At 34.0% G+C, this 27,750-nt stretch overlaps 1 long non-coding RNA gene across 1 annotated transcript; it reads right to left on the bottom strand.

Moving 5' to 3' along the window:
• Positions 1 to 80: 80 nt before the first annotated feature.
• On the bottom strand, positions 81 to 27,750 carry LOC127856395 (uncharacterized). Its single transcript, XR_008038015.1, has 3 exons — positions 27,659 to 27,750; positions 13,297 to 13,750; positions 81 to 308 (listed from the first exon to the last, which is right to left on the bottom strand). It is a non-coding gene; the product is annotated as an uncharacterized LOC127856395 (long non-coding RNA).

Here is a 27,750-nt window from a genome sequence, read left to right as displayed (position 1 = left end):
ACAGAAATGTCTTTAAGCAAACAGCGCAGACCCAGATGAGATGCCGCATCATGCAGCGTCTCATCTGGATCTACACTGTTTGCCAAGTCCTTTTTTGTAGACGCTAGGCATAAATAAGTCAAGTTACCAACTTCAAACTTCATACATGGTTCAACTAGTTTTAAGGAAGAGTTCTGTGCAATAGAAGCATTGTTTTATGGAGTTAATGCCCTTTGCCCGTAGCCCTTTTCCAGTATGAAAATGTTCTTGAAGATATGGAGTTGCAGTTCTTGTTGTATAAGAAATCATGTGGCTTGCATGTGTGGACACTGAAATTAGTATCCCATGCTCAATGTCATTTTGCACATATATGAAAAACTATATAAAAAAATTCAGAAATAAATAAGCTGTGCTTTGGGAAAATAGGGCTTAATGTACATGTGTAACGTATTGCCTCAGATTTATAGCCTGTTAATGAGTCCGCACAGGCTAATCAGGGACAAAACATGCAGCTTTTATGGTATTATTTGTTTAAAGGAAGTTGCTTCTTATGGATAATCCACTCAAGGCAGAAAGTGTCGTCCCTGATTGAATGCACAGGCTAATCTGGGACGACAGTTTTACTTTACGAAAGTGCATTAAGCCCCATTTTCCCATTTCAAGGCTCAAATGAATATTGAAAGATGTGAAAATTTAGTGAGTGCAATGCAGAATCTTACCTGCAATCTGAAAGGATGCACTGAATCATATCTTCGCACATGTATTTGTAAATAATTTTATGATTTTCTTATCATGGTTCAAACCATCAGTATCTGGAATCTAATCAGGGCCTGATTATTTTGTTGACAGAGGTATTAGTAGTATTGACAGTTCTGTAGATTATTGTGGTATAGGATTACTTGATCACAAAAGGATGTAATTAATGCATTAACAGTCATTGAACAGATAGATACCAAAGTGGGCATCAAAGGAATTTCAAGGGATTTAAGGGGTTAGGGGTCTATGGTTGACCCTTCTGCCTTTAGTAAGAGTATTGTATTACATGTGAAACAAATGTTACTAAATTGATAAGCAGACTAAATGCATGTGATAAATTGAGTCGTGTTCTGAGAAATCTGGGCATAATGCATGTGAGTAAAGTGTCGCCCCAGATCTAAGACTGTGCAGACCGCACAGGCTAATCAGGGACAACACTTTCCACCTAATCTTGTTTTTCAGTAAGGAGGGACTTCCTTGAAACTAAAAATACCATAAAAGCGGAAAGTGTCGTCCCTGCGGACTGCACAGGCTAATCTGGGATGACACTTTGCGCACATGCATTATGCCAAGTTTTCTCAGAACACGCCTCAATTTTAGTTCCAGGTTAGCCTGTCCTGTCTGCTTATCTTAATCAAGGATGACACTTTCGGCTTTTATGGATTTTTTTCATCAAATTGATGTTTTCATGTTTCCGAGTCTATCATGGAAACATATTGTTTTTTCCATGTCTGTCTGTTGGTTTGTTTGCATCAAACTTTAACATTTGCCATAACTTTTGCAATATTGAATATAGCAACTTGATATTTAGCATACATGTGTATCTCATGGAGCTGCACATTTTGAGTGGTGACAGGTCAAGGTCATCCTTCAAGGTCAAAGGTCAAATATATGGGGGGACATAGTGTTTCACTAACACATCTTGTTTCTAAATGAAAATTTAGTATAGGTGGAAAGTGTTGTTCCAAATTAACCTGTGTAAACTGCACAGTCTGATAGAGTATGACAATTATTTTACCCACATGCATGAAGTCAGGTTTTCCCTAGAGACCTTTACATTTATCAATTAAATGCATACCAAGTCATAAAATTGGCTTTTAGTCTTTGTAACCCCAATCTTATTGGTTATAATAGCGTATTGAAAAAAAGAAAGCTTGTTATTATGTTGACATTAGCATTATGTCATAAGCATGATTTGATGCACTTGTATGTTAGTATATAATTCTAATTGTTCTTGACTTTGTGTACCTGAACATAAAGTCATTCAAGAAAATGCCTACTAACAAAACGCCCTTGAAAAAACTACATTTGTGTATGTGAGATGTATATGGGGCTGATGTTAGTCAATTATATTGTATATTGATTATGTGACAAACATAGGAGCAGAAGGAGAAGCGAAGAACATGGGGTTACTCAAATAATACACTAGTTGTACTTTAAATACATTTGTCTTATGTATATTAGGAAGTCCCTTAAACATGTGCTATCTAAATGTTCATTCTCGGTGCACTTTTCTTCAATCTAATCCCAGTGTAAGATCAGCGTTTCAGCAGTTGTTTTTTTAACTATTAGGAAACTTGATAAAGAAGCTTAGCTTATAACTATTTATTTAAACTCTAATGCATCGAAAGCCAAAAGCTCATAAACGAAATAAAAAATATTTATATTTGGTGTTATGTTATTAAAGAATTGGATAAGAACACAAATTTCTCTCCTGAGTTTCTTGAGATTAATTGTTTGCTTTATTTTTCAAAAATGCTTAATCCTTGGTAGGATAAGAGGATAAGTAAGTGGTATAAATGAGACACATTCTACGAAATCTGGGCTTAACACATGTTTGTAAAGTGTCGTTCAAGATTAGCCTCATTGCACAGTCCACAAAGGCTAATCAGGGACGACACTAGCTTTACCTTTATATTATTTACGTTTGAATTAAGTATCTTCTTTGCAATAAGCCAGTTATGGCGGAAAGTGTTGTCCCTGATTTGCCTTTGCAGACTGCACAGGCTGATCTGGGATGACACCTTATGCAAATGCCTTAATTTCCTTTTTCTTCGAGGGTGGTTTACATAGAGAAGATCTTTCCAATGTGTGGAAACCTTCAGATTGTTGAGCAGACACAGTATCAACCATGATATTATTAAGCTTGTTTAACCCATTTATGCCTAGTGGACTCTCCCATCCTTCTAAATTGGATCAATTTATTTCCAAAATTAGGGATGTCTAGTATATTTATTTCTATATTTAGAATATTTCTTAGAGAAATTCCTATAAGCAAACAGGGCAGACCCTGATGAGACGCCGCATGATGATGCCATCATGTGGCGTCTCATCTGGGTCTACGCTGTTTGCCAAGGTCTTTTTTTCTAGACGCTAGGCATAAATGGGTTAATAGTTCTAGCAACTTAAATTATACTTTTAAAAGGGAAATCAAGTTGAAACAATATAGACCATTTTTAGTTAGTTATATGTTGTTATTTGTGCAAACCATATCATACCCAACCAACACTCATTACCAGTGACAATTGGGTAACTGTACCTTTGATGAGAATGATGAATGATTCTGAGGAAAAAATGCAAGTTACACCTGACTAATAGCATTATTACCATTCCAACCGGTCTCTAACAGGGTTCCCGGGTGTACATTGTCCAGGGTAATCATGGAACTTAGGCTGGAAATCCATGGTATAACATGGAATTCCATGGTAATCCCTGGAATTTGAAACAGTTTCCAGGGTTTTCCAGGGTTTTGTTCTAGAAATGTCCATGAAACGTGGACTTTTTTTCCAAGCATTTTCCAGCCTTGGATGGAAAAGCATGGAAAAGGAATGGAAAACGCTGGATTTAGGCTGGATAACCCTGGAAAATATTTCCAGATGGCATGGAAAGTGGAACATAGAATTTTTTAAGCATGGAAAAGACTCTAACATTTTCAGCTAACCCTGGAAAAAACTTAGACTTTATAAGAGGAGAAAGTAACTTATAAAAATGCAACACATTTTATTCAAAGTAAATCAGAGTTCAACAATTTACACAACATATGAATAAAACATAAAACAATGTGCATAGTTTGGGCAGAAATAGTAGTAGTTATAGTAGTAGTAGTAGTAGTAGTAGTAGTAGAAGTAGTAATGCTGGTGCTGGCAGTAGAATATTTTGTAGGAGTAGAAGTAAAAGTGGTTGTTGTATAAGTTGTACAAGCAGTTAAACTACTGATAATTATACTATTGGTGCAAATTTAAGTGACAGTAGCAGTTACTATTGTGTTGTTGTTTTAGCATTTACAGGAATAGTAGCAGTAATGGTAGCAATAGTAGTATAAATAATAATAACAATACTAGTAGCAGCAGTAGTAGTAGTAGTTAAGGAAGTAGCATTAGCAGCAGCAGCAGTAGTAGTAGTAGAAGTAGCAGCAGCAGCAGTAGTAGCAGTAGCAGCATCAGCAGCATCAGTAGTAGTAGCAGTAGTAGTAGCAGTAGTAGTTGAAGTAGTAGGAGTAGTAGTAGTAGTAGTAGTAGTAGTAGTAGTAGTAGTAGTAGTAGTAGTAGAAGTAGAAGTAGCAGCAGTAGTAGTGGTAGAAGTAGTAGTAGTAGTAACAGCAGCAGCAGCAGCAGCAGTAGTAGTAGTAGTCGCTGCAGCAGGAGTTGTAATAGTAGCAGCAGCAGCAGTAGCAGTAGTAGTAGTAGCAGCAGCAGCAGCAGCAGGAGTAGTAGCAGCAGCAGCAGTAGCAGCAGCAGTAGCAGTAGTAGTAGTAGTTGAAGCAGTAGTAGTAGTTGAAGTAGTAGTAGTAGTAGTAGTAGTAGTAGCAGTAGTAGCAGCAGTAGTAGTAGTAGTAGTAGTAGTAGTAGTAGTAGTAGTAGTAGTAGTAGTAGTAGATGTAGTAGTAGTAGTAGTAGTAGAAGTAGAAGTAGCAGTAGTAGTAGCAGTAGTAGTAGTAGCAGTAGTAGTAGTAGTAGTAGTAGTAGTAGTAGGTAGTTGTTGTTGTTGTTGTGGCTGTTGTAATAGTAGTAGTAGTTTTGCAGAAGTAGTAGTAGTACTAGTAGTAGAAGTAATAGTAGTAACTTTCAAAGCAATGTCTACAAGTTTAAATTCCTTAACCCTGTTCAAGGTGTATACACACTCAATATTTAACTACAGTCCAGGTTTGCAATTAACAAACGATCTGAAAAGCCTGTGTGTGAGTCAGATGTGTCTGCGGCTAATCTATTGGTTATAAAATATCACAGCCTTTTCTGATTGGCTGAGTTCAAATACAGAAAGTTTACCTGTTAGATTGAAATTCTGGAGAAGGCGTATTGAAGAAAAAATGCAGGTTAAACTTGTTGTTAAAATGAAGTTAATGTAATTTCACAAACAGTAGAGTTAATGAGTTTTTCCATTAACAAGAATTTCTTAAAATAATAATGTATGGATATCATTTGGAAAGTGACATGAAATGTTGTTAAAAAGTGATGCATACAAGTGTTTCAGAAGTCTGTCTAGGAATAAAACAACAACTGAAGGTTTGTGCTTTTCATTATTTTTAAATATTCCTTTAAATTTATTCTTCTTATGTCATCATTGTAGACCTTTTTTATGTGACATTTTAGGTAAAAGTATGGCAAATATAGAAGTTTAAAAGCAGCTGTCACACACATTTTCACTAAGTGCAGTTTGCAGCTTGATAAAGGAAGTCCTATGTGGAGATATTAATAAGCTTGAATGTAGTATCGGAAGTTTATAATGCATGGCTAGGGAACTGAGGCTAAGGGAGTTATGTGCTGTGCATGATAAGAACTCAATGCTCATTAATGCTGTTAATGTTTATAAATAAATTAATTAAACCAATAACATTGTTTTTTAGGTTTCACTGTGCATTTTCATACCAATAGAATTACACATCTTTCTAATTATAGCAATAAACAATTTGTACTAATCATACCAACAAATTTTGTTATGCTATGCTTTGTGATGTATTAACTTCATTGTAAGTTATTATTAAAAGACCATTTTACTAAATATTTAAAACAATACTTGAATTCTTTTCTATATACATTTTCATTATGTGCTTTAACTGTAGCTGACCAGTTGATGGAAGATACTGCAGAGTTTGGCAGGGAAATAACCCAAGACAGCAAAGCGGCTCTTTTGGCGCATTTACCAAGAGGACTAACATGGCCACAAATTCATGGTAAATATTGTTATGCCCCGGGCTCATATAAGTAATTTAGTGTTAACCACCTGAAAGTATTTTGTCTTTTTGGTATCCAATATTTTGGTCTAGTTTCAATTACAGGTTATTTTTATATGAATTAGCAAATTAGCATAACTTTCATATAGCAATATCTGAATATAAAATTCCTATATATGTTTGAGTTTCCAGAAACATGCTAGTGTACCCCGTTTTGGGGCATTTAAGAAAACAACAATATAAATTTAAAAATAAAAGAGAGTCATTATAAAAATATAAGTTAAATCACCAATTTATTCACTTTAAAGTCTCAGTTTTCCTGTTTGCAAGTAGATTAAAGCCCGCTTGCAAACTACTTAGGATCGTAAATGTTCGCTCGAATACAAAAAAGCCAGATGTACAGAATTGAGCAGTGATATGAAATATCTAAAATAGATAAAAATATGAATGAGCATTAAAGTATAGATATTCAATCATATGATTGCTGCACATTTACTTTTACAGATGAATGTAAAAAACTTATGACTTTCTTGTAATATTGTTTGCTTTGTTTTTCTTTCAGAGATCATGCAGGAGCCCTACAGTATAACAGCAGTACAAGTTCTATAAAAGATCCACGACCTACTGAAGCCCAGCTAATTAACAAAAAAGTTTTTAAAAACTGTAATTTTATCCCACCTGGGTACTTATAATTTACTAAGCTGCCTACACAAGTTTTAGATTTGCAATTATATTTTAAATTGTCACATGGAAAGTAATACATGTACATCTATTATGTTCTGAATTTCTTTGAACAATAAAATTATATAAAAGTATTTTAATGAAATTAAGCACCTAAATTGCATTAAAGTGAAAGTAGCTGAGAACAAGATGTGTTTGTGAAACACAATGTCCCCCTATATGACGTTTGACCTTGAAGGATGACCTTGACCTTGACCCTTCACCACTCAAAATGTGCAGCTCCATGAGATACACATGCATGTCAAATATAAAATTGCTAGCTTCAATATTGCAGAAGTTGCATTACATGAGCAATTTTGACCCATATATTTGACTTGGAAGGATGACCTTGACCTTGACCTTTCACCACTCAAAATGTGCAGCTCCATAAGTTACACATGCATGCCAAATATCAAGTTGCTATCTTCAATATTGCAAAAGTTTTCATAAAATAAGCGATTTGGGCCACATATATTTGACCTCTGACCTTGAAGGATGACCTTGACCTTTCAACACTCAAAATGTGCAGCTCTATAAGTTACACATGCATGCCAAATATCAAGTTGCTATCTTTAATATTGCAAAAGTATTCATAAAATAAGCGATTTGGGCCACATATATTTGACCTCTGACCTTGAAGTATGACCTTGACCTTTCACCACTCAAAATGTGCAGCTCCATGAGATACACATGCATGCCAAATATCAAGTTGCTATCTTCAATATTGCAAAAGTATTCATAAAATGAGCGATTTTGGCCACATATATTTGACCTCTGACCTTGAAGGATGACCTTGACCTTTCACCACTCAAAATGTGCAGCTCCATGAGATACACATGCATGCCAAATATCAAGTTGCTATCTTCAATATAGCAAAAGTTATTGCAAAATGTTTAAGTTGGTGCAAACCAACCAACCAACCAACCAACAGACCAACCAACCAACAGACTAACCAACAGACAGGGCAAAAACAATATGTCCCCCACTACTATAGTGGGGGACATAAAAATATTATCCTTGTGCTCATGTTCAGCTACATATTTTGTGACATACATGAAGCAGCTAAAAATAACTTAAATTTTTCATTTTGTTTCTTGTATATCGTTTGTACAGGGTTCGTGAATTGTTACTGTATATTACTTGACTTGCTTGTATTTTGTTACTTTGAATACATGTTGTGAAGGTTGCATTATACTTTTTAACTTTTAAAGGAGCGCTTGTTCTGTTATGTAAGGGCCTGATTTATGATTATGGACCTAGAGGCTTTGTAAGCATGTATTAAACAACACTTGTTTGATCTGAATAATTTGTTAAATAAATGTAACACAATTTGTAATCTGATGTTATATTTTGATGAATTGTGAACAAAATAATACATCGAAGAAACTAAGGTATTATGTTGATTTTTTGTTTTGTTTTAATCTAACCTTAAATTATGATTTACTTAAGCTGTGAGTATTGTATTCATTTAATACATGAATATTGTTTTTAGACCAGAAATTTCTTTTTCTATTCAGTGACCATGGTAAACGCTGGACAATTTTCCATGTTATACCAGGCATCCATGGAATATTGAACATGGAAAAACCCTGGAACATTTTCCAGGGTTTTCCAGCCAGCATGGAAAAAATACCGTCCGAATACTCCATGTAATCTGGAAAACCCTGGAAATAAATCCATGGTTTTCCATGGTTTTCCAGATTACATGGAGTATTCGGACGGTATTTATTCCATGCTGGCTGGAAAACCCTGGAAATTGTTCCATGGTAATTATTCCAGGGAGCCTGGAAAACCATGGAAACTATTCCAGGCTATTTCCACATACCATGGACAATTTTCCACCCTTTTTTTAAAATATTGACGCTGGAAAAGGCTGGAAACTTAGTCCGAATACTCCAGCCTCATATTTTCCATGGATTTCCATGGAAAACCCTGGACAAAGTACACCCGGGTTGTCTAATTAGGTTACACAGCAAACAGAGAAGCTCCCATTGATTAACAGAATGATAATAAGCCATTTCTAACAGAATGATAATTTGCCTATTTCTCCAAATTGGAGGTATTCTCCCAATTCCATTTCTGCCAAGTGATTACCCAATTTATCCTCCTGTTAGCTCATAACAAGCTATTGTTAATTGGCTTCATGAGATAATAACTGTTCATTTCCCATCTCTCCCATTCACAAGCTATCTATAGATCACAGCTATCTTATTTTCAGGAAACTGATTTAGATACAAGATGTTACTTCTTGGTATTGCTGTAAGTACTACATGGGAAGTTGGTACTTATACATAGTACGACCTAATTATTTTTTTGTTGTTGTTGGTTTTGGTATTCCTCCCTTAAAATAATTTGAAAATCCAAAAAGACATCAACAGTATGAATAATTTCACAAAACAAAAAGTAGAAAAAGATTTGCTCCGTGGACAGAGAACTTGCCCTTGATTGGTCCTTGTTGGCTCAGGTACTACTTAACTCTTTCAGTGCTGGAACCGAATTTTGAAGGCCTTTGCAAACAGGTTGGTTCAAGATGAGACGCCACAGAACGTGGCGTCTCATCAGGATCCAAACTGTTTGCTATTCTAATAGTATTCTTTGAAAAAAATATAAAAAAATGCTATTTTGAGAAAATCAGCAGACGACATTTTAGCAGACGACAAATTTCCCAGCATGCAAAGGGTTAAAAGTACTCTGGAATTTTATATTCAAGTTGATTGTTACCTAGCTTACAAAGGTCAGCTAAGATTTAAAGCTGGATTAGACAGCTATGCTGAAAAATACTTTGTGTGACTGAAAATATACTACAACATTTGATACAATAGACTATGCTGACTTGATTTATAGTCAAGCAGCATCACCAGCTGACTTGTGGGCAGAAACTATAAGACTATTTAGTAACAAATTGGTATTATCTATTAAACATAATTATGGCAATGTATTTGTTTGAATTGTGGATAGTAAGATGTCAATTATAAACAATATCAGCAAAGTTTAATTTTATGAAAAGTTTTGAGAGGTGGTTCTTTATGCATAACCGGTATTGTAGCTATATGGACTTTCGAGCTCAGATTTCAGAACTTTATAGTTTCTAGAGTAAGACAATTGATGATTCTATTTGTTCAGCAGTACTGTTGGTGCATCCATAACAGCTCGCTATGTGTGGACACAACTTTGAATTATAGATGAGTTGAAAAAGTGCCCCTTTACCATTTAGATACGTATTTTGACGCATTTGTAGTCCCATAGAAAGTTAAATTTAATTGAAGACCTTTCTTACTAGATTCAAGTTTCTTAAAGGCTACATTTCCAACCCTTAGTTAATGAACAGCAAACAGCATAAAACCTGAACGGACTGCGAGTTACTCGCAGGCTGTTCTGGTTTAATGCTGTTTGCAAAATCCATTTTCACTTTGCTGCTTATGGGGGAAACGGTTAACAGAAAACAAAAATTCTATTGAAGTGTCATCATTTTTGTATGAACACATATCAACAAATTTCTTACATGCTTCAATTCCAAGACTACTTCTGGTGACATATTATTGTTCTTATCAACTACTTTTATAACAGAACTATATACATTTCTTTTCTTTTTTTAATTAAGCTTTTGGCTTTTGATGCAATAGGTTTTTAATTGATAGTTGTAAGCTGAGCATCCTTGTCAGCTTGAAGTTCTTCAAAAGTTTGAATTATGGTTCAATAACTTTGTAGAGAGATGAAGACCTTTTGAATGTAACTAATTTATCCTGCTTAATTTGATATTTTGATTTATCATTTTTCACCACAAGAAACTATGGAAACGTGCTCTAATAGGACGCTTGATAATGGGACTGAATAAGAATTCAGAAGGTGTGATATTTAAGAAATAGTAAATCCCACTGAGGTCCCTATGGCATTATAGTGACCAGCCAGGCAGCCACAAACCCTATATGGACCGAAGCCGTAGGCTGAGGTCCATATACAGTTTTTGGCTGTCTGGCTGGTCACTATTATGCCATTGGGACCGAAGTGGAGTTTACTATTTCTTATATTACACCGAAGAGTATCCCCTGTATCACTGTACAGTGTTAAACCGGCTTTCTGTAGTTTTATTTTTCATGCAACTGAATGCGCAAACGATGACGTAAATTGTGTGACGTAGTTTCTTTGACGAAACATTCCAGTTGGAGCTAAATGCTCTGGATGTTTAGGACATGTTGGACGTGCTATTTTGTTAACAATTAGTTATTTGTTTAAGGCATCAAACGAATGCAAAACGTATTTTGGATTGTGTGTTTATCATACATTATGTAAACTTCGATAGGAATACAATAAAATAGTGTGATTTAAAATGAGTTTCGATAAAGGGATGGAAGAATAGAAAATGGAAGTGAATATCGTTTCGACTTTATTGTTTTAAACATTGTATTAACGTTAACGTTGGCATTGAGGTTAGCGTGTCGTTTATTCTAAATTAAGTTTTTTTTTGTACTCTTGTTAAAGCTGAAATAGTGTCAATGCTGTTCAATGACGCGTCAACACAGTGCACATATAGCGGTGTGTAACCCCGAAGGTCCATATACAAAAAAATAGTGACCGGTCCATATGCTCTAAGGTTTTTCGATCGCATTTTACAGACTGAAACCGGTCATATAGATATAGAAGGACCAATATCTCTGAGGTGTAATATTGACAAATATGTCACCAGCAAGCGCACTAATGTATTCCGTATGACACAAAAGTGCATTTTAATGACATTGAGCACTGGTTATTTGAAACCCTTGGTGTCGACAACATGGTACGGCCATTAACAATAAACAGGTGACAAATTTCATAATGGTTGCTAAGATATTAAAATGTCACTGATTAAAAGGATGATATTAATGAATCGAGAGCTTACCGAAGAGGCATGTTGCTTTAAATGTCAAAATGTGGAAAATATGTAAATATTAAAAAAAAAATTATGGGGCCATAACAATAAGTGTCTGTTTGAGGCATAAATTGCTCTAAAGCCTTTATGCGAGCTTGAAAGAGAAAGACTGAATCATTACAGGCCTGACCAGTAAGGTGTTAACCCTTTCAGTGCGGGAACTGAATTTTAAAGGCCTTTGCAAACAGTTTGGATCCAGATGAGACACCACAGAGTGTGGCGTCTCATCAGGATCCAAACTGATTGCTATTATGATAGTATTCTTTGAAAAAAATCGAAGAAAGTGCTAATTTTAGAAATTCAGCAGACGATATTTTAGCAGACGACAAATTTCCCAGCATGCAAAGGGTTAAAGCTCTTGTGTGTTTCATTACGTTTTAAGATATCCAATTTGTCAATAAACAGCTAGGTTAAAAAATAACCTTTGAATTTTGTTTGATTGATAAAGAATAATTTATTTTTTTTGCTTACGAAGATCTGTTGAAAAGATTTATGTGATGTGAAATGTCCAATGGTTACAAAAATTACCGATCGTCATTTTTCTGAAAAACAGCATGTCGCGGTTTACAAAAAACAAATGACTGCACCCAAATATTTTAATGTTACTGACTATAACGGGTTGATACATGTATGATTTTGCTTCTCATTTAGTAAAGTGACAATATCAAGGCCGACACACTTGAAATATGAAGGATATTCTGTCCTTTGGCCTATGTCTATCAATACAGTGTATATAAATACGATCGAAAATGTTGACAGGCACAAAATGTTTTTAAAATTCTTATTTCTGCAAATATTCTACCACATAATGACATTTCTTGTGTATACCAATAAATAAATGATTTTCAAGCAATAGCACGTTGATTTCAATCAGGAACACTGTCTATAACAGTGAAAACAAATATTCCAATCTTTTTGGTTCACAATTTTTGTGATGTAAATAGCTTGCATGCAGCATGAAATTGAATGTTCTGTCAGATAAGTGTTTCGACTTTCTGGAGTGGGTGATTTCAGACTGTTTAATCCAACTAGAAAAGAGCTCTTAAAAGTTAGTTAGACTCATGTAAAGTGAAGTAATAAAGAACCACTTTTGGTAAACAACCCAAATGTGACCTCCCTTGTTGGATCATGCTACATTTGATAATGGAGTGACATATACGAGTAATGCCAGTCCAAGGGAGATAACTCAAAATTAAATTTTTTACCAAACTTCTCTGTTTGTCCAGGAATTATTACTTAATTTCACTTCATGGAATTGTAGAAGTTCTTAATGTCTTTATTAAACTGAAATACATACTGAATATACTTTTAGACATGAACTAAAGTCATAAACATGATGTTTGAGGTAAATATATGGAATTTATGAAATACTCATTCAAAATAATTTGACCACATTAATACTGGTGATAAATAACAGGCTTGATAATGAATTGCTTAGAACAACTTACTTTTATCTGGAATTAATAAATAATTGTCTTAAACTTCAATGTTCAACACAAATTTTCAACACACAGTATCAAATAGGGATTTCTCCTCAATTGGGTAAGGACTGCAAAGACATGTCCAAATTTTCCTATGGTTTAAAGGAAGATGTCAAAAGCCAAAAGTGGTACTTGAAATGACAGGCAACACACATTTGACAGCAGACAATGACGGATCAAAATATCCCATACCTAAGAACTTAAACCATAGTTAAGCACGCAATTTGTGATTCGGCTGCATGCCACTGAGGCCGTGGCTGTTATTGAAATATAGTTTATCTTACCTGCCAAGACTTGGCTGGTAATTCTTGACTTGACAACTATCCCAGCCGCAGTCACTTCCACCTCAACAAGTTGGAGGTAAGTACAGGTCCAGTTGCTGACTTGAGTTCAATTCCTGCTGCTCACTTGACAACTATTCCAGCCGCAGTCACTTCCACCAAGACATGATGGAGGTCCGTACATGTCTAGTGTCTTGATTTAGTTCTGTTACCACTACTCACTAGACTACTATTCCAACCAGTCAATGTCACCTAGACACTGGATCTTGTCAGTAGATTTCCAGGATCTGATTTAAGTTCAATTATTAATTCTGCTGCTCAACAGAAACTATAACAACTACACTCACTTCCACATGGACAGGTAAGTAGATGTCCTGTGTCTGGCTAGAATTCCATTTATTCTCAATACCAACAGAACATCTTTCACTGGCTGACCAATCTGTCTCCAGTACATCAACTGTGAATATACAAAAACAAAAATGAATGAGATAATGAATCTGATTTTTGTAAGTAAAATTATTTGTAAAGAAATCCATTTTGTTCACTACATACATGTACTAAGTAGATCACCTGTTAGAGCAAAAAGTGCACCTAAAAGATAAGCAGGTTTTTGCAAAAATTCATACCTGTATCTACATTGTATTTATATTCTTTATTAAATACCAAACACTACGTTGAAATCATGAATCATAGGATAAAAAATGTTCCAACTCTTATTGTGTTGAGTCTTGTTTTTTTTCAAATGTTTGTATAGCTCGATTAAATAAGATTTGAACAAGAGCTGTCAGAGGACAGCGCGCTCCATTATTCGAGTGCTTGACAGTATAACGTAACGCATCATGGGGAAATTGTCCATATTCAATAATTTATTAGACGATCTTTCAAAAATAAAAAAAGGAAATTTTTTTTTTTTTTTTGGGGGGGGGGGGGTGGGTGGGGGGCGGAGGGTTGAGAGGGGGTATAATGTGGGGTGTGGTCATTTATTAGACAATCTTTCAAAAAAAAATCGGGGGGGGGGGTAGAGGGGGTGAAGGTGAGAGGGGGGGGGGGTATAATGTGAGGTGTGGAAATTTATTAGATGATGTTTAAAAAAACATAAAAAATAAAAATTTGGGGGGGGGGTAGGTTGGGGGGGGAAGGGATTCTGGGTAGGGGCGTGGGATCTTGTTTGGGTGGAATCCATTGTGGTATTCAGGTAAGTGTTGTTTTGTCAAAGTAATAATAAAATGTGATCATAAATAAAGAACTTATGGTAATTTAAGCAAAATGTTCAATTATCTAAAAGTAAAAGGGGCCATAATTATGTCAAAATGCTTGAAACAGTGGTCTGCTCTTGTTTATAGGTTGTGGTTATGTTGGTAAACAAGTATGCAACATATAAAAGCAATATGTCAAAGGATATAGGAAATATTTGGGGTAGTACGCAAACTTTAATATAGTTTTATCAATAATATGCATTCTAAGTATAAAAGGGGCAATAATTATGACAAAATGCTTGATAGAGTTGTCTGCTCTTGTTTATAGGTTGGGGTGATGTTGTTAAACAAGTATGCAAAATATGAAAGCAATATGTCAAGGGACAATGAAAATAAATGGGGTAGTACGAAAACTTTAACATTTGCTGCATATTCTAAGTGGAAAAGGGGCCATAATTTTTACAAAATGCTTGATAGAGTTGTCTGCTATTGTTAATAGGTTGGGGTCATGTTGGTAAACAAGTATGCAAAATATGAAAGCAATAAGTCAAGGGACAAAGAAAATATTTGGGGTAGTACGAAAACTTTCACATTTGCACACTAACGCAGACGCTAACGCTAACGCAGACACTCACGCAGACGCTCACGCCGATGCCGGGGTGAGTAGGATAGCTCCACTATATATATTTTATATATTATAGTCGAGCTAAAAATTGGTTACCAATTGTTGAAGACATTACTAGGTTTTCTAGTTTTTGACCACAATTGACTTTAATTCACACATATACTGTAGCCTTTATAATGACAAGATGAAGTTTCAATAAGATTTATAATTTAATAATGATAAAACAGTACATTTGGATTTCATTTTGTATATAAATGATTATTTTGTTATGATTTACATAATAATGCAATAAAGTATCAATATCTTCACATCTTGAATCATGATGCAGTTAAATGTTATATTTTATTATGTTTGGGTTTTAAATTATGCATATTCTCTTATACATGGTGTTGATCTAATATGTTATTATTATAGTTTGTTCGCTTAACATTCTTGCAGTACTGTTTTGTTGTAAGATATAAAATAAATAAAAAATTTAAGAAATAGCTTCTCTTTTCTTTTTGTTATTATCCACCGCCATAGGTGGACGGATATAGTTTTAGCATTGTCCGTCCGGAACAATATCTCAGAATTGCTTGAACGGATTTCATGGAAACTTGATATAAGTGTATATATCATAATATAATGATGTGTGTAAAATGCTGTTGCAATTCATTTGCAAATAACAGAGTAATGGCCTTTTTTGCTTGAAAATAATCACACTATTGTGTCTGGAGAGTAATCTTGGAACTGCTTGTGCAGATTTCATTTAAACTTGGAATGAGTGTACATATTGATAAGAGGATGGTAAAGGTCAAATTGTCACTCAAACAATTGGTCAATAATGGAGTTATGGCCACTTTTTACATAAAAATACATGTTTATAATATTGGTATTTTAACTGCTTTTTGGATTTGATTGAACCTTTATTTAAGTGTATCATGTATGAATCTAAAGCAGTAGTTGTTTACAGAATTTGGCGTTGCAAGCATGTGGCGTGTGGTATCAATTTAACAAATGTGCTTGTTTGTTTATATTTTTATTAGGGATGGCAACGAATACCGATTTCAGTATTCGAATATTTGGTCATCCTTCCGAACGAATATTCAGATATTCGGTCAACATCTGTTGAAAAAAAGTCAACTTTGTTTACCTTACCATTACTCCATGAATTCTACTTTACAAAACAAAAATAAATTGTACTTATTTACAGTATAACATTATTAGGGGCGAAGATTTCCGACCAGAGTTCCGACAAATTGGGGAACTGCGCAGCCTGACAGAACTGATGTACCCTTGCTTGCAGTTACTGCTACAGCAACAGAGAAGGTACAGCAGAATATACACCAAGGTCTGCTGTTGTCCAACGATGCGTTATCCGTCGGCGTATTACCCGACAGGTAAATGAGACAAAATACCACAATCCTCGTAGCAAATATTAAATGCTTAGCAGTAAGTTTTATATAATTACAATTAACAGCAAACGTGGTATAAATAAAACTGTATCCACTAATAAACGGTTTTATGAATCGCAATTGGTTCTAAGTTATGTAAAAACGCAACGCGGATAGGAATTGTGCCCTTTGGTTGACTCATTTTGCATAACGGGTCAGCCAATCGGGGGGAATCGTGCCAATAGGTTGCCCAATTTTGTGTAACAGGTCAGCCAATCGTGCGCTGTGATCTGAGTCATGTTCACTTGACAGTTAAAATTTCCCGCGCCTAGCGTGCCCTTCTCGCGACTAAGAGAACGCTTTTAAAAGAAAGTTGCTTAAAAAAAACACTTCCATTTCACCTCCGGCATTTTTTTTCATGTCGCCTTCCAGGTGTGCTTTTAACTCATGCCTTTAACATTGTCATTATTAATTAAGACTAATTTAGAGTTTGTGTTCAAGTTAACGACATTTTGCAATACAAGTCCTAAGATTGGTTTTCTGTATATTCTTCGTCACTCCATCCTAATCCCCTGGTGGTGAAAGTCACTATGTTAGTGGAAAGGCAATTCCTAAAATTATCTGGGAACTATTAAAAGAAGCTACTTACGTTTTCTGATCGGGTGCGCATATTTATAATACAATCCATGCTTCTTAATTAACTAATAGTTTGATAATAATTGGTAGTAATCTTTGAAAAATAAATAACATACAATTTAATTAAACTCCCTGTGTACGTCAGATATTTGCGTTAGTAGTTAAATTAGTAAAAGTGTACCCAGATAATTAAATACAACGCTATAACTATTATAATTATGATACTATTTGTATGATAAAATCTCCAGACCGAATATTCGACTGGCGGTTAGAAATCGACTGATCACGCTGAGGAAGAGCTGGTGTGGTTGCTGCAACAGTTTCAGACAACACCCACACTGGTCAAGACTATAATATTCTGCAAGTGTGTAATTTTAATTCAATTCAATTCTGTTTTAATCAGAATGTTGGCTTGTTTGTTTAAAATTTATGTATGATGTACAATAGTGTGAAGATCTTTGTAATTGGGTAAACTACACTGTACTATGCTTTTCTATGTCTGTGTTCCTATAAAAAAAAATCTTATATTACATGTATGTCAAAAAGATCTTCCTTTTGCGATTTCAGGTCGTACAGGTGTGTATATCGGTCCATAACGGATTGCCATGACGCTATGAATACCATGGTGAATGGGACGGAATGCGTCAGACGTACCGTTCTGAAGGAGCTAAGAACTAAAGACATGAATCCTATTCCTGCCCAAGGCGATGGTTGTCAAGATGACACATGTGAAGTGTGTGTTTGCCAGTTGTGTATTTGTTGTAACAGATGCTCACGAAGCTGTACATGTTTTGGAGCGTGTCCGGACAAACTATTATGAAGTTCTCTTTATGTTGATTGTTTTGTGACCATTATCATGGGTTTAGCATTATTTCGAATGATTTTTTCTAGTAAATGTATGTCTATAATTAACACTTACACTGAATAGTACTAGTAGTGCTTATTTCACTGTTTACTGGCAGGTAGTAACATTTGTGCATGACATTGTTGATATTTATAATTATAATTGCCAAAGTACTTTGTCATTGGGGATACACAGCGTTGGGACAAGAACCAATTAATATGGTAGCATATTTTTCATTTGACGTGTTAGACTTGTTTCAATGTTCAATGTAGATGTATTCATTTTGACATTTTGACTATTTTCATTGATGAAGTAAATTTTTGTAATGTTGATGTGATCGTTTTGTGACCATTATTATGGGTTAAATGTTATTTCGATTGATTTATTTTCTTAAGTTTGTGTTTATAATTTAGACTTTCACCAAAACGTCGGTGAATACGGACCCATAGCACCTAGCAGAGTTGATGTTCATCCGTTGTGCAAACAATTGGTGTAATGCGCTAGCCAACAGCGACATTTTAATTCGGGAATTTGCGAACTGATCCAATATGTTTGATAAAAAGTACGAAAGAAAGACGAAGTCAATAAAAAGCAATTATTGCTTGCTTAAATGGTACCATTCGCATGAGTTTATGGTTTAGGTTACAATATACTAAATACTCGTTTCATGTAGGGCTGTACTCTCTAAAAAAATATCATAGTTGACTCGAAGGCATGTTTTACTTCTTAAACTATTGTTCGGGTTTTATCTTTCGGAGATAATGGTAGGGCATAAATAGGTGTTCACCACCGAATCCCTGAAATATGATGAACTTGGAGACTTAAGTAAAGCCGTGCACTGAAAAAGGTTACATTCCACTAAGAAACGGCCGAAAAAAAGTTGCAAAAACAGTCGAATTTGATTAGCGTCAAGTTCTTTTTTGGTTTGAACATGACATATCTTTTTTATTGCATAAATCGATTCCGCTTAGAATGGCCTTTAAGAAAAGGTATGGTTATGGGGGTCTCTATGTTCAAAATGTTGAATTTATTTTCGCTCAACGTTGTCGCTTTTACATTGAATTATAGGGAAACTATTTAGTATATTGTGACCTTTAGACAGGTAAACTTTGATAAGATCTTGCAGTTTCAGTGTTCCTTAACCCTTGCATTGTTGATAACATTTTGCACCCATGGCCAAGAGAGAGCGCATTGCAACTATCAGCAACCCATTGGGTTATAAAGCTGATAGTTGAATTATTGCAACTATATGGGTCTCTATGGCAGCATTGGCGTTTGATTTAGTGTAAAATAACCTCAAACATAAATTAAACGTATACGAAGCCGTCAGTCAATTGAACGCGTATTTGTGTACCGAATCAACCCACTAGTACGGGCAAAAGCCCGTGAAGCGGGCGTTGACCGTTCATACATATGGGAATTTAGACTTAAAATTACATGAGAATACCACATATGGATACGTCTCAAAAAAAATTGCCACGCGACATTTATTTTCGCGATGCTATTTATGGCCTTGAACAAATCAAAAACACTTTGACATATGCTAAATCACATGTAAATGCATACCTCAGGAAAAGTTATACAGGTTTTTTTTTCCACTTTTTGGGAAGATAGCCCATGGCTTTGGGATTGGGAATTTTATCGGCATTTTCATGAAATTGGGAAAATTAATTCATTAGCCATTTTTTCCAAACGAAAAGTCCACTTATTAGGGAAATACTAAATTTGATATAACACTTTATAATCATTAAAATTAAAAGAACAAAATCATAAAAAATACTTTGTTAGTTGTAATTGAATTAAAATTGAGATAAAATTATAACGCATAAAACACTTCTTTCTAAAAAATCTATAAAAAAAAATATAAAAAAAATATTAATTTTTTTTTTTTTTTTTTTTTTTGGAAATTGGGAATTTTTTGCCACATTTTGGGAAAAAAGTATACTTTTTGGGATTGGGAACATAGTCGTATTTTGGCTATAAAATCGGGCCAAAAAAAACCCTGTTATATCAATGACATCATAATTGTGTAGCGAATCACACTAAATATTCTCGCATTATTTTTTCTTCGCAACCGTTCCAAAATTAAGTCATTACTCAATTATCTCCCCTGAATGCTCTTCTTCAGTGGGTATAAGCCAAAGACTGGTTCACTACATATAGTGACAGTCTTTACCAAACACAATTTAGGTGAACATAACCCGTCTTTAATATACATTGTATTGTCGAATCTCAGATTTCTGTCGAATTTATTTGCTTTGATCTTTTCGATATCTTATTGTTATTATTATCCTGACAAATCACAAAGGCTTGTTAAAAAAATATTTGTTTTAAACATTATAGCTGGCATCTCTATTCTTCCAGTATTCTCGCGGTATTTCAATAACGACACCCTACTGTTTATTTGTCAGAATTTGTGACGCATTTTCCATTCGCTCTCAGAAAGAAGTTTTTACTTGTGATCATGAGCAATATTCTGGTAAGTTGTCGTTGTTATCCACCAGAAACACATTTATTTTCAAAATTTAAAGATATTCCGATCTAACTTTTTAGTCTTTTAGCTTTAATTTTTAACGTATTTACACCTCGTCTGCTCGCACTTTACCGATATCCCGAAAGGTTACATATCACTATAATTAGTTAAGGCCTCAAACCACAAAATCCGATACCATTGGATTTTCGTACAACAATCTTACGTAAAAAATCTGCCAGATTCAAATCAACAAAAAACAAGACACTTGTAAATTGTCTGCGTTATTGATCAAATTTTAAGATATTTGTTGGTTTTCCTTTTTTTAGAAGCTGTTCTGCGAAGGCAAGAGCTGGGCTTCATACAAGCCTATCTATCCAGCAAAACTGAAAGTTTTGGTTTACAGAAATCAACAAAGGAGGGATTCCTGAACTATCATTTTTTCCAAGCTATACACATCTGTTATTATCTGTGGTGATTTTTATTGGTTCTGTTGGTTTACTTGGATGGAACATGTGTGAACTTTTATAGAACTTTGAAAAGTCTATATATGTCTATCTATAAACAAAAATCATCTATGGTATAATAAGATCATATGTGCAAACAATGTCAAAGGGTTGTTAAATTAACAATTTGAAGGCAATTATGCTGAAAAAATATGAAAGTTCCCATGCAAATTTTGTCTGTATATCGACAAGTGTCTGCCGATAGTTGTCAAACTAGTAATACAAAACTTACCACAAGTATGTAAAAGCACTAAGTACCTGTGATCATTTTTAGTAAGATAGTGTAATTCTAAACAGTAGCAAATAGCTTGTTTAGTAAACGCATAATGCAATTAATATGGTTTCCATTCTATTGTGTAATTAATAAATTGGTTGTTACTTGTCAATCCATGATAAATGTTTTAAGACTAATACAAAACCAGCAATGTTAATTTTGTAAAAGGTAATACAATAACACCACTTTGTAATTTCATATACGTTAATATTCTTGAAATGTAGGTTGATGACAGTGTTTTAGTTTTACTTATTTTGTAACTATTATTTTATGTGCAAATAAATGATGTGAAGTGTTTGGTATCTCCACACAATACCACATACCTTTTTATATATGTACTGTGCTATGTGTTATTTGAATGTTTAAATAAAAAAATATGGATGATATAACATGATGCATTCTAATATTTGCATTCAAATTGTGACTATAGACAGAGCTCCAGATAAGGGCTGTACAGCTGTAAATACGTCGAAAGTCTACAAGAAGTACTAGGTAGAACAAGAAATGTACTTCGACGTACAATTTCACCGACCCTTGAGTGTTAGCCAATCAGAAGACACCTTACGTCTGTTGCTTTTAGAGATATTTGACATTGAACATTATTATTATTATTATTATTATTTATACTGAATTATGCGACTATCGACCGCTTACTCATAGATATTGTGCGTATTTATTAAACATTATTATTATTATAATTTATACCAAATTATGCGACTTTCGACCGCTAACTCATAGATATTGTGCGTATTTATTGACCTGGCGTGGCGGAATTAACCTCTGACTTATGCAAGTTATGGTTATCACAAAATACGACCAACGGGGAGGTTATAATACATTATTTATCCCGTTAATGCTTTGTAACTGTTTGGTTACCGTTGGGAATTTCCTACACAGTAATGCGCTGGACGGTCATGATACTCCGCCCCGCATGATCAATAAATACTCACAATATGCTGAATAATTTTAATTTTAAAAAGGTAACAATTGAATCTTCTTCAAATTTGTATATAATCTATTTCAATGCATTAAATACTTAAAACTTCTATTTGTTGTTTTTTTGCCATTCTGATATTTTTATTCATTTTTTCCTCAATTAAAAAAGAGATTTTAAACATTTATTATGAATAAATCTGAAGGAAAAGCAGCTCAAGAGACTAGTGTTTTGATTGGCTGTTCAGAAAATGTGTACGTAGAAGTACAAACATGTATGTCGAAGTACAAATTGTACTTTGACGTACAAATATATACTTTGAAGTGTATTTTATATTTATGTCGACGTACAATTATTGTACTTTGCCGTACATTTTTCTTTTTAACTTGTAGGTCTTCTTGACTCAACCCAAATGGTACGCCATAGTATGTCTTTAGGGTTATCTAAAGAATGCTCCCACTAAAGGGTTCAATACAGACACCTCCCAGTGACTAAGCCAGTTAGCAGACACCCCATCCACTAAACCACAGACACCGAACCAGCTATAAATTCTGTGGCTAGAAAAAAAAAAAATAAGATGCTAGATCTTTAAGCTTGGAACATGTATCACGTTTTAAGATTGATTTTTTTGGATGCATTACTAAATTATTGCAACAATTATAATATTTTGAACACAATCATGTCCATGTATTTATTAAAAATACATAAAAAAAAACTTTAAAAGCTTTTGCCTGTAAATTAGGTAGCACCTATAATCATATTATGAATTTGATGCCGTTAAAGCTTCCGACATGAATTCATGTTGGAACGATGCTATTGCAAAAAGACGTTAAACGATATGAGGTTGATGTAAATCGACCTCATATTTATAGGAGTAATTTTTAATACGGGCAAAAGCCCGCAAAGCGGGCGTTGACCGTTTATTTGTATCACTTTTCTGAAATACAAAGAGACATTACCTTATAGGGATACAAGTCAAATAATTTCTGCCGTCACCTATTTTCGCGATGGAAAATCATAGAGCGCTGGAGCACATAGGCACTTCGACAAACGCTATATGACACGTAGATGCATTCCTCGTGAAATAATAAGGCATGGCAGTAATTATTAAGAAGCGAATCGTACTCTATGTTATTGTATTATGACTTTCTACGATCAAAATACGTCTGTTTGCCTCCCTGTGTGACACTTCCTGTTTCCCATAATGCATTGCAAATTGAAAATTGCTCTAGATGTTGTTAACAAAATCTTAAAAAAGATAACCCGTCTAAATTATTTGCGTACTTCCGGTTTACAAAACCGAATAAGATTAGTTTCGAATTAACTTCTTCAATTAAAAACCAATATTCTATAGTTAATATTATCCCTTTACATAAATAAACAATTGTTTAAAAGTTTAATTTGTTCACAACATGAACGGCCGCGTTTCTTTCGTCGACAACTATACATGTCTGTGTGACGTCACTGCTTTCGTCGATACGTCATTAAGAAGTAAAAATTGAAACTGACATACTCTGGTGGATGTTTACATTGTTGAAATTTAATAAATAAATGGAATGCACTCGATTGGTAAGTCATTATTCAATTAAAATATTGCGTTTGGTTACATGTCATAAACATCAATCTATATACATGTTATATTGCTAAAGATTACCTTTGATAACATGGGAACTGTTTTCGGCACATACAAAAATTCGCCGATTTTAAATTTAAGGTCATTATTATTCAGTCAAACTAATGGAACATAAAAGTTATCATTTTATTAAGTTTTGGAGTTATTTCTTGAGTATATTCTACGTGATTATTCTCAAGACCCTTTCTTTTGTGATGTATTAAGTTACGTTGTGATTGTAAACAATATTGCATCTCCGACTCATACTCGATCATTTTCGTACCAAACTGTTTCAAACTTTAAAAAATCAAACTGTGCTTACATACACATTGGAAATAGACTAATTCATATAGATTCTTTTTGATTTTCTTTTAGAAGCTGCATTGTCAAATGCTGGACTTCACACATTCCATGCAGCATTCTGCTGAGCAAAACTGACTGCATGCTTTGTACTCAACAACCAAGCAATTCTGGACCTATAAAGCTTGACCGGGACTGAAACATTAGCAATTGTGACTCTGTAATGTTCAACCTTAGTGGACTGTAAAGAAACTGCAATTATTGTGAAGAGACTCTGTATGTCTGTAAGCAAAAAGAATATACAGCATAACAAATATCAGGTGTGAAAACAATGTGAAAAAATAGTGAAATTAACAATTTGCAATCAGGCATGTCAAATGAATTGTTGATATTAAAAATGATAGTTCCCAGGCAGCTCTAGACGTTTGTTTCTGTATTTCTGTTACTAGAATTTATTCATTAAATGTATGCATCAATTAAAAAGCACACTCTGTTTAGAGACCATTGTGTTGTCTCATTGTGTGATGATGACTTTGAGTAATACATTGTACATTAAACAATATCTACTAAGTTGTTTTTAAGTATCGGATTTCTTGTTTATTATATAAATGAATTTTAATTTTTGCTTAAATATAAATGTGCATAATGCAGTGCCAGTAGCACACTTTGCAATATTTTAATCACAAAAGAGTGTGTTGTACACTTGAATTTATACCTATAATTAATAATCCTTGCCTAAAAATTCATTTGACACACCTGAGACCATGTTGTGTATTACCATTATTATTTTTCACATTATGCTGACACTTTGAAAAAATTGCAAATAAGCGAAAAGCAGACGTTTAGTCTTGTCAACTGTCTCTGATTACCACTGATTACTTACTTTTGAAGACCATATAAGAAGCGAAAGTGTAGGATACGGTATTCATTTTATTTGATGACTGCTTGTTATTATTTCTTCATAGAAGGCGTACTGGATGAGTGGAGTATTTCTTTTGGTTCTACATCTTTGATGAAGTCAACTCATTGACATTTAGTGCCATGACTGAGCGTGTTTTTTAACTAACAAACACGTGGTAGGAACTTACGGAATATATGCAAACTCATAACAGTGTGTCTAATACTATATGTGTTGAGTGCACAGAAACAAGGGCGAGAAGATAAGGGTATAAATGAACATACTGAATGTGTTATTTTGTTAATGAGCTTGAACATACAAAAACTTGACTTAAATCAATTGGGATGTACATGCAGTTTAATAATCGGGTTGTTATTTTATAATCATATTCATGTGGAAACTGCCTCATTCACATGCAATACGCAGCTGCTGTCTATATGTTTAATGCCACATTCCATAATGACTGAGTATCTTTACTTTCAAAACATGAAAATGAATTAAATGAAATGAAAATAAAAAATTAATGTAATTAAATTCAGGTGAAAAATATTTGATTATATTTTATTTAAATATGGTTTGGTAAATTATTTACTGGTAAAACAATTCTTGTTGATAACAGTAAATTCGTGATAATAAGTATGTTGTTGTTTATTTTTTGTCTCACACATAAAGTGACAGGTACACTCATATATTTAGTGTTAAGCTTATAATGTGGGTCTTCATCATAAACCTAAATTTTTGCTACTAGTATTTTCTCCTTAGCACCAACCTAGTAATGTTCAATCTGTGTATGCCATAAGCGATAGTTTTTACCAACTGTTAATTCCTGAGGATTCAGAAAAATTCAATAAGTTTACCACATTTCATGACATAAGCTCTAACAGTGCGGAAGATATGCAAAGAGTATTGTGTCCAAAGCCAAAGGTGATATTTCTGGTCTGTGTAATTTTGCGCAGTGAATGAGGTCTTTGCACTTCTTTCAAGATAGACGCAAACACTCCCGCAAGCATTGTTGCATTTATATATTTATTAATATTAATTAAGTACAAAAAGTTTTTCATTTACATATGCAGGGGATACATTTACGAGGTTAATGATTTAGACATGGGACCAAAATAATGAAGTACGGCACCTTTCTTTTTTATGCTTAAGTTAAATAAAATCGTTTTAGAAATAATCTTGCCCTAAAACATAAATGGCATCCCTGCATATGGAAAACATCAATAAATCACAGTTTCGCGAGATTTTTATTTTATTTTTTTAAATTCTAACATTGTTTTTAAAAAATGGAAACAAAAAATGAAATACATGTTTAAGAGTTTGAAAACAGTACAAGGGGTTACTATACAAAAAGCATAGCTTCATAAACTTGTTTAAGATTTAAACAAATTATATTTTATTGTTTTGCTAAATTACATATTGTTTTGTAAAGAAATTGAATGTTTTGTTGCATGATAATGTGCAGACTAGTGCTGCAACAATATACCGGTATATCGGTATATATCGCAATACGCAATCTGCATATTGTATTGCGATACGATTTTCATCATACCGGTACAAAATTTTTACAAAAATTAATTCACATTTCGTCCAGAAAAGCCATCCAAAATAATGATAAGGTAAACAAAATAAGCAGTGTAATTTTTTGTTTCGTTAAAATAGCATTCTGAAAAGTATATTATACGGAGTAACGTTGTTACATCGGAGCATTCGTTCGATGCTTTTGAACAGATTATCGTTGAATTAATTGCGCACAGCTGTAAATGTTTCGTTCGATTCTAAATTGAGCATTTTTAAATTTGTAATCCAAATTTCGGAAATACGCTTCAAAATTTTAATGCTAATGTGACAATAAAAAAATATAGCGTCAAATAAAAAGTGCTTTATCCTTTGTCTCAATAAAGAGCGCGCGAAAATGATACAGACATGTAGGACATCGCATGGAAAGTATGGGTGTATTTTGTGTTGTATAAAAATGGGAACATCACGTCAGGTGAATTACGCGTGTTCAGTGGAAAAAGAATGCCTGGGTTGGACGTTATTTCATCACATCTTTAAATAGTAACAAATGCCAAAATGTATTTAATATATAAGAAAAGTTGCGAATGATTGTGTGTCTTGTTATTCTTGAGCATATTTACCGGCATATAGTAAATATTTACCAAAATTTGCTTTAAAACTGGAATATTCGGGATTTTCGGATAATTGGCAAGTTATAATTTTGGTACAAGTTAGCAATATATTGCGATATATTGCAATACGGGTTTTTTAACTGACAATATATTGCAATACGGTTTTTGGCGTATTGTTGCAGCACTAGTGCAGACATATATTACCCGTGTTATCTTTATCAAACATTAAATAAGCTTTTGCACGTAAATTAGGTAGCACATATTATCATATTAAGAATCCTTCATCCGTATAGAATATATTTGTAAACAGTATTTACTGTATCAATCCTCATTTGATTGATGTGTAATATCTAATGGTACATGTTATTTGTGTCGTATCTATCTGGAAAACAATGCCGCCCGTTTCATTATGGGTCTCTATGGCAGCATTGGCATTTGAGTTAGTGTAAAATAACCTCAAACATAAATTGAACGTATACGAAGCCGTCAGTCAATTGAACGCGTATTTGTGTACCGAAGCAACCCACTAGTAGTTTTATCAATAAGAAAAGTAAGAGAATGTTACCTTTTCATCTGAAAACTGTTTATTTTCGTGTTAGATTGGTAGACGATTTCCCGCAAAAGGTTATAAATCTAACCTCCTTTTGAAGAACGTTG

This window comes from Dreissena polymorpha, chromosome 13 (genome assembly GCF_020536995.1).
Source record: "Dreissena polymorpha isolate Duluth1 chromosome 13, UMN_Dpol_1.0, whole genome shotgun sequence".
NCBI classification, from domain to species: domain Eukaryota; kingdom Metazoa; phylum Mollusca; class Bivalvia; order Myida; family Dreissenidae; genus Dreissena; species Dreissena polymorpha.
The sequence above is the reverse complement of the archived record's forward strand: the minus strand, read 5'-3'. Positions and strand labels throughout refer to the sequence as shown.